Source organism: Sinocyclocheilus rhinocerous, unplaced genomic scaffold (assembly GCF_001515625.1).
Source record: "Sinocyclocheilus rhinocerous isolate Xijiao unplaced genomic scaffold, SAMN03320098_v1.1 scaffold1708, whole genome shotgun sequence".
Classification (NCBI taxonomy): domain Eukaryota; kingdom Metazoa; phylum Chordata; class Actinopteri; order Cypriniformes; family Cyprinidae; genus Sinocyclocheilus; species Sinocyclocheilus rhinocerous.
In genome coordinates, this window is record NW_015648635.1 from 863565 (window position 1) to 871482 (window position 7918).

Genomic DNA, 7918 nt, shown 5'->3' on the forward strand with positions numbered 1-7918 from the left:
CGTGATATTGTGGCATTTGTCCAGTCTCCTTTCAGGAATGACCAATCATTTCCTGTTGTGACAGGCATTTAGATGAATGTGATCTTGTGCTTTGGTGATATGTCACCCCGCTCTAACGGAGTCACAGTAATTATTGCATTCTGGGGAACTTGATGTATCATCAACAGGACTCTTGATATGCTGTGAAGATGCACCCTGCATATAGAAGCTGAGGTCAGGCCATTAAAAAAAAATGGGCTAATATCTAAAAAAGCATCCAAAATGTGTATTAAGACAAGACTGGGCTTTGCTGTACACATGTTGCTTAGGAAGTCAGGAGTCAAATTCAACATTTAATAGTAGAAAATGCAAAAACCCTGTTTTTTCCTTTGAGATGACTGAAGATTTTACTTTCAGCTGTTGTTTTAGTCATTGCACCAACGCTGCTTTTCATCCAGAATTGAATTTTAATAGTTTCATGCCTCTGGCAGCAACTAATTCGCCACAAAAACACATTGTGGTCGACGCAAGCCATATTTATCTTTGTCTGTGATCCTGTGTTGTTTCTGTTAACTTGTGGTTTTGTTTTCCAGTTTTGCAGGATGATTCATCTGATGAAGGCATGTTACAACCTGTCCACACCAGCATTTGGCTACATTGGCTAGCCTCTGCCTTGTAACAAATTAATTTGCACCAGAAATGCAGCCTTTGACTTCAACAGAAAAAGAAATGGAGAGCCTCCTCCACTGTAAAAGCTAGTAAGTATTTATTTTGTTATCATTACCATGCATGATTATACGGCTAGTTGCAATTTATTATTAGCAATTAGCATTGTTTTCCCCCCTGCTGTCCTAAATCCTATCAGAATACTTGCGATTTACTATTTTTTTGGGATTAATATACAGTGGGTACGGAAAGTATTCAGACCCCCTTAAATTTTTCACTCTTTGTTATATTGCAGCCATTTGAATTAGCATTTTTGTTCAGGTGATAAATGCTTAAATAAATTAATTAATTTAAAAAAGTAAAATAAATGCAAAATAAATATGTAAAATAAAACATAATCCATGCAAGATTATATGGCATTTAATTATTAAATTATTAGCATTAGGTTTTTTTCCCGCTGCTGTCCTAAACCGTGCCAGAACACTTTTCCCAAAATTATTTTGGGATATATAATATATTAAATTAGCCATTAGTATTTTCACCAACCAAAAAAGAATGTATTTAACCAGTTATTTCTATCTTTTGCTGTAGTGTGTCAGTAGAAAATATCAGTTAAAATTTCTAAACATTCCTTTTGCCATTAATTGTCATAATGCAGTGAGATTTTTGTATGCACAAGGAGTCTGACAGCAGCCAGTGCTCCACACAGAGATCTGATTTCACCATCATCCAGTATGTCTGGAATGACATGAAGAAACTGAGACAGACTAAATCCAGAAGAACTGTGGCAACATCTCCAAGACACTTCAACCTATGCAACCTATGCAGCTACACATACGTACATATAAACAGTCAAACACTGAAACATTGACTTCAGAATTGCATCGCTAGTTGTCATCTATCAAATTACAAACCTAAGGGAAGCTGGCCATCAACCTCCGAAATCACTCAAGAGTATGAATAAAACACTCTGGGTTGCCACTAATGCATTTTTCCTGTCTCATAAGTCTAGCATCGGCCAGCAAAGAGAGGCGAGTATTCAAGCTCAACTCTTTGAAAGAGCCGGCCGACGTCTCGGCTGAAAAGAGTGGCTTTAAACGCTAAGCCCGTCCAGGAGGCCTCAGAGCACACCTTCTAAATCCCACCATTAACATCCATGGATAAAGGTAACAATGATTCAATCGGCAGCATTCGTCACCGGTGGCAGTTGGCTGTCAGCGCAGGTGATTCATAATGCTTAGCTTATTTTAATTAGCTTTCCTGCCACACAGCTAATTGGTCGCAGATTGTAAGCAGAAAAGAGTCTGTGCCTCGAGGCGACGTGTTAAGACGACTAGAGCGCTTAGATCAAATCTGTTTTAAGTAATAAGCATTTTCAAAAGGCCAGCTGGCTATCAGTGCCAGGTACATGTCATGTGACCTTTTTAAAAGGCGTGCGCAGAAATGTAGCAGCGTGGCACGTGTTAGCGAACGCTGTTCTAGCTCCCTGTGTACCTCATTTCTGTTGCCTCTCCTCTTCTCTTCCATGAATTCAGATGAGCTAGATTTAGCTTTTATTGTGAGAAGAAAGCAATATCAGATCAGAGGCTTCTGACAGCTTCAGGAAGGCGAGTTATTTGTGAGTATTTTATCAGCAGCTGTGGCAGCAGACATATGGCATGACTTTATCTGTGACAAAGGAAGGAATCACACACAAACACACACAAACAGGCGTGTGCAGACACATGACGGAGGAGGGTCTCGCACTCTTCAGACTTCAGTGCTTCAAACGCGTCTGCACCTTCATATGCCGCGTCTGCCACACGTATCATCGCTCTGATCTGTTTACTTGCAGGAGAACATGGAAGGAGGAAAAATGCTCAGATTTTAATTTTGAGCGCAAACGTGTTTGTTTCAAATAGCAGTGCGTTCGTAGCCTTTAAAATTCTAAATGGCTCAAAGCTGTGCTCAAAACCTGGCTTTTTGCATGTCTATAACAATATTGCCTGTTATCATTTGATGTGTCGCCCACTTTATTGTCCAGCACTGCATATAGTAATGGAGATGCATACTGTATTGCTCAGAGATTGCTTTTTCATAGCTGAGGGAACATAATTTTCACTTAAAATTACTTGGACAAATAAAAAATAGTAATACATAGAAATAAAATTGTTGACATAGTACAATGACAGGTGTCAGGACAGGTCAAACGCTTGGTTTCTATTTATGCAGTGTTGTGCTGAGTAGCCCTGCTCACCGTGAAATCTCATTGGTCCAAAATCTCATTCCACATAGGTGTATATTATTAAACATCAAACATCGTCTGATTGGCTATGATTGTGTCCCATCAGACAGACAAATTTAAAAGTTTCATGTTGAAATCTACGATCTTGGCATCTTGGCAGATCTGAGAATAGTTTAGGACATGGTTGAGATGAGGAGACACATTTGAGTTTGCCAGGGCTTTTTTCCTTAGGAAAAAAATCAAAGAAGCAGGAGACGCAAGTCTCCAGTTGCATTCCATTTCATGTCATGTCATTGTCTAGGAGAAACAATTGATATTAAAAAGATCTCATTTGCCATTTTTCTTTCCTACGGGGTGGACACTTCACAAGTAAATTTGCCTGAGATGCTTTGCTCGAAGCGTTTTCAACAAAACTATCAGGGTGCTTTGAAATCGTATAGCCCTGGAAGCACTATGGATATCGCTTGCACCATTTATACAGCGGTACAAAACTAGAGACTAGCTGTGGGTGTCAGACTCGCCTTCAGCCTGTCTGCTGTCCCTGCCTACGTAGCTCCAAGTGATGGCAAGCAGTGTAAATTGAACTGATCTGTGTTGATTAAGGCTGAACTGAGGGCAGAAGAGAGCAGGGATGCGAAGGTCACCCCCTTTATCTATAATCACATCACTGCGGAGCTCTACTGGTGGATCAGCGTCTCATAATTACTCATTATTCATGAGTCGGTCAGAGAGAGATTCACATGATGTACTGGTCCCTTGCGATCCTGAAATGGCAGCTACAGAAGATGTTTAGTTAGAATAATGGCATAAATGTTAATCCTGATGTTCAGATGGAGTAATGAACCACCTGTGTTTGTTCCCCGCTGTTAAAACACGGTGAACAAAAATGCAGAGATTAAAGGTTAAAAATATCCTTGCTCATCCAAACATGTTTGGCTTGTCATGCGGTTTTAGGTGATCAAAATCCAATCCTTCTTATTACAGATTAATCTCTGAATATCCCAGCTTCATTAAAACTATATCTGACTGTTACTATGTTCAGAATGCAATGCTTTTGTATTGTGCAGTAAAATGCTTTGCATTCTGAACTAACCATAAAACAGTTGCATACAATTCATTGAGTGGCATCTCTAAAATAAATAAAGATATTTTTACTTTTTCGCATTTTAAATTTTTTTGTCAGTCTAAACACATAATAAAATATGGCAACTCGTCATGATGTCTTGTAGCCATGCAAGAACCAATTAGGTTTGGTTATTGATGTGCTGCCATATTTGAATTGGATTCTCATGAAACTCTAGATGGCGCAGGCTGTTGTGTTGTTTATATTCAATTTGCCACATGCAGTCCTGGCATTGTGTATTGCAAATATTGTTTGCTTTGTTTCTCTTTTGTAAGTCCCTTTGGATAAAAACACCTGCTAAATGCAAATATGTAAATACAGTCATACCGTTTACTACACGGCACAAGCTGATTGGCCTCTGCTGATTCTGCAGCCAATGAGCTTGCTTGTTCAATGTTTAAATAGTCTGGTTCAGTGTTCGTGGTAAGCTGGCCCTGCAGCGCAAGTTTCTCTGAAACCCTCCACCTCCCCCAGCACCACCTGTCTAGTTCTGCTACAGGATTTGTTTATTGTCTATTCATGCAGCAGCACCATATTTTACATGCTCACAGCAGCATTTCTGTGTATCTGTTGGCAGTAGCAAGTCCAACCAGCAGCAGCAAATATATCTAGTCCCTCAAAACCAAATATATGAACCTGCTATTCTAAGAGTTGTCATAATTGAAATGATTTCAATGTTTTGATTTGTTTTGAAAGTGATAACCTCTTATATGTTGCTTTGTTCATCATGAAGTAATCATGTTGGTATTCTGGAACGTCATGAGGGTGAGTAAATAGACAGATTTCATTTTTGGGGTAACATATATCTGTCCTTGTAAATCTTTTTGTTGTACAGTACATTTTATAAAGGGTAGAAATATTATATCAGTTCACTGAACATGCTTATCTTGTGATGTCAAGTATCATCTGAATGAGCTTTTAATGTGGAAATAACCCCAAGGACTTCTTGTTTGTACAACCGATTGCATCAGTGTTTCCCAAACTACGGTCCATTATTAGACACGATTATCACTGCAAAAGGGACAAACCAAAAGACCACGGTTCAAAAAAAAAAAAAGAGTCCTATTTATCCTTTGATAAATCCTGTCCCTCTCATTCGGGGTTGTCTAGAGAGCCAGAATAGATAGCAGTCAAATTCATCATCACCTCATATCTCATATAGAGTTCTGCTATAGTGCACACAGTTTATTACAATGCCTCATGGAGCTGTCTCCTCAAAGTGTTCAGAGAGAACGAAGCTCATTCAAATAGCTTTGATGCCGATCTGAAATTCAATTGCATTGTGTCAAAGAAGAGCCAAATCCCAAGATGCCCGCTGCTTGAAGCACCATCCTTCTCTATTGTTTTTTTCTCAAACCGTTTAAGTACGATAGTTAGCTGTTGGGAGCAAAAACCGTTTTCAGTCCTGAAAAAAGGAGGTAATATGGAGGTTAACACAACATTGCACTTAGTTTAATGAAGAACAGACAGAGAAACAGCACATTGTGTCACTGCTCCAGATTCGTGTTTCTCACCCACCATAAGCGTAGCTCTTTTAGAGAAAGACCAGGAGCAGAAGATAAAGGTGACAGCTAAAGATATACATTGGCGTGATAAAAAAGTTAAGTCGTCTTCTTCTAAGACACATTTCCTTTGGCACCGTGGCCCCGGCTGTGGAGCCAAGGCAGTCATTATGGGTGAAAAACTGTCCTGGTTCAGGGCCCTGACTTTATTGGAATTGCTCGTAAGTGTCACTACGTCACACTTGCCCCCTGAGGTGTATTTCTCCATGGTGAAATAAGTGCTGGGTGATAAAAGAAAATGCTCTATAAGACGTATCGATGCCAGAGGGAGCCCGCAAATGCAGAAACGGCACTGCACAGCTGTATGGACAATATATTGGCAGAAATAAAATTGGCTTTAAGCAAGCTGGAGGAACACAGGTTCTCTGATCAGAGAATGCTTGAGCTTTATGATCTTTACAGCCTAAACCAAGAACTGAATACAAGACGGTTCAATTATATTAAAAAGTACCGAATGACGTTAGGTTTGGTTAACAGTTCCAATGCAGACTGAACACAGTACTAAAATAATCCATCAGGGTTTCCTGCAATATATTCATTGGTGGCACAAAACTGAATCAGTAGCGCAGAACTGACAACAGATTACATTACAGTAATCTGAAAACATAAAGCGCAACTGGTGTAGTCTGTAAAAAAAATTCTGTAGTTTTACAAAATAATTTTGGCAGCTGTGGTTGCCAGAATAATTTTGTAAAAAATACAGAAAAACTGTAAACACATTTACAGCCAAAAACTGTACATTTTACAGTATAAAACTGTAATTTACAAACAAGACATTTTGAATGTAAACCAGTAAATTCAACAATGCACACTGCTATTAAAATCTGTTTTGTACCTTTAACATAAACTGACAACCACCATAATAATGCAGGTGGTAAAAGAGAAAGCCACATGAAGAATCAAAGCTCATCACAAGTAGCTTCGCCACAAGCAGAAGTATATACTAATATATAGAAGGTGCACAGAGTCATTCATGCAAACACAAAACACCATCATGGTAACACACATGATACTTAAATAATGCATTAAACAACAGAAGATGTAACATAAAGCCCAAATATACATAACTAATAACAAAAACTATAAAAAAAACATGATTATTTAAACAAAATACTTTCAAATGTGGAGTGTCATGCAGGGAATTCTATTTGAATGTAAACCTGTAAATTCAACAATGGACGCTGCTATTAAAATCTGTTTTGTACCTTTAACATACTGACAACCGCCATAATAATGCAGGTGGTAAAAGAGAAAGCCACATGAAGAATCAAAGCTCATCACAAGTAGCTTCGCCACAAGCAGAAGTATATACTAATATATAGAAGGTGCACAGAGTCATTCATGCAAACACTAAACACCATCATGGTAACACACATGATACTTAAATAATGCATTAAACTTTCATTAAACAACAGAAGATGTAACATAAAGCCCAAATATACATAACTAATAACAAAAACTATTAAAAAAACATGATTATTTAAACAAAATACTTTCAAATGTGGAGTGTCATGCAGGGAATTCTGGGAATGTCAGTTTACAGTTTTTGACTGTAAATTATACATTTATTTGTTATTTTTACTTCTAAAAACTGTAAAATTACATGAAATGTCTGGTTAGATATTTTACAGTTTTTCCCTGTATATAGTACGGGAACTTACTGTTAACCTATTAACAGTTTTTTTCCGTAGTGTTTTTAAAATTACACTTATTTTTTACAGTGTGATTCCGTTAACAAATTAAGACTTCCGTTCATACATATGCGAATGCAGGAAATGCACGCTCATTCGAATTTCATTGCATTGTAAGTTCAAGTCTGGTGAATTAAAAGAATGCAAACTGTCAATCTGCACGATGGCAGCATTGCAGTAAAGTGGAGTAGGCTGTATATTTTTACACTTTGGATGTATTGTATTATATATTGAATTATGTTTTTAAAAAGAAACAATGCAGAGTAATATGTCATGTTATGACCGTTGCAGTCGCTGTAAAATATTTTGCGTGCTCAAAGTCTAGTTTGACCACAGCATTCCTCTAATGAGTCAGTTCTTTTAAGTAAATCAAAAACATGCAGTGCAATGAATCTAGTCTGACATCCAAACAAATGATTTATATACAACAATTATTTTTGATGAATCAACTACATACACCACAATCTGTGTAGTCCGATTCCACGAATGAATTAATCTTATGTGCCGATTCTTTTTAGTGATTAAAAAAAACAAACCGCGCAACTACTCCAACTCCCGAATAATTCTAATGAGTCAATTCTTTTTTTAAGTAAATCAAAAACATGCAGCACAACAAATCTAATCCACCATTCAAATCAATTATTTATATGCACTGATTATTTTTGGTGAATCA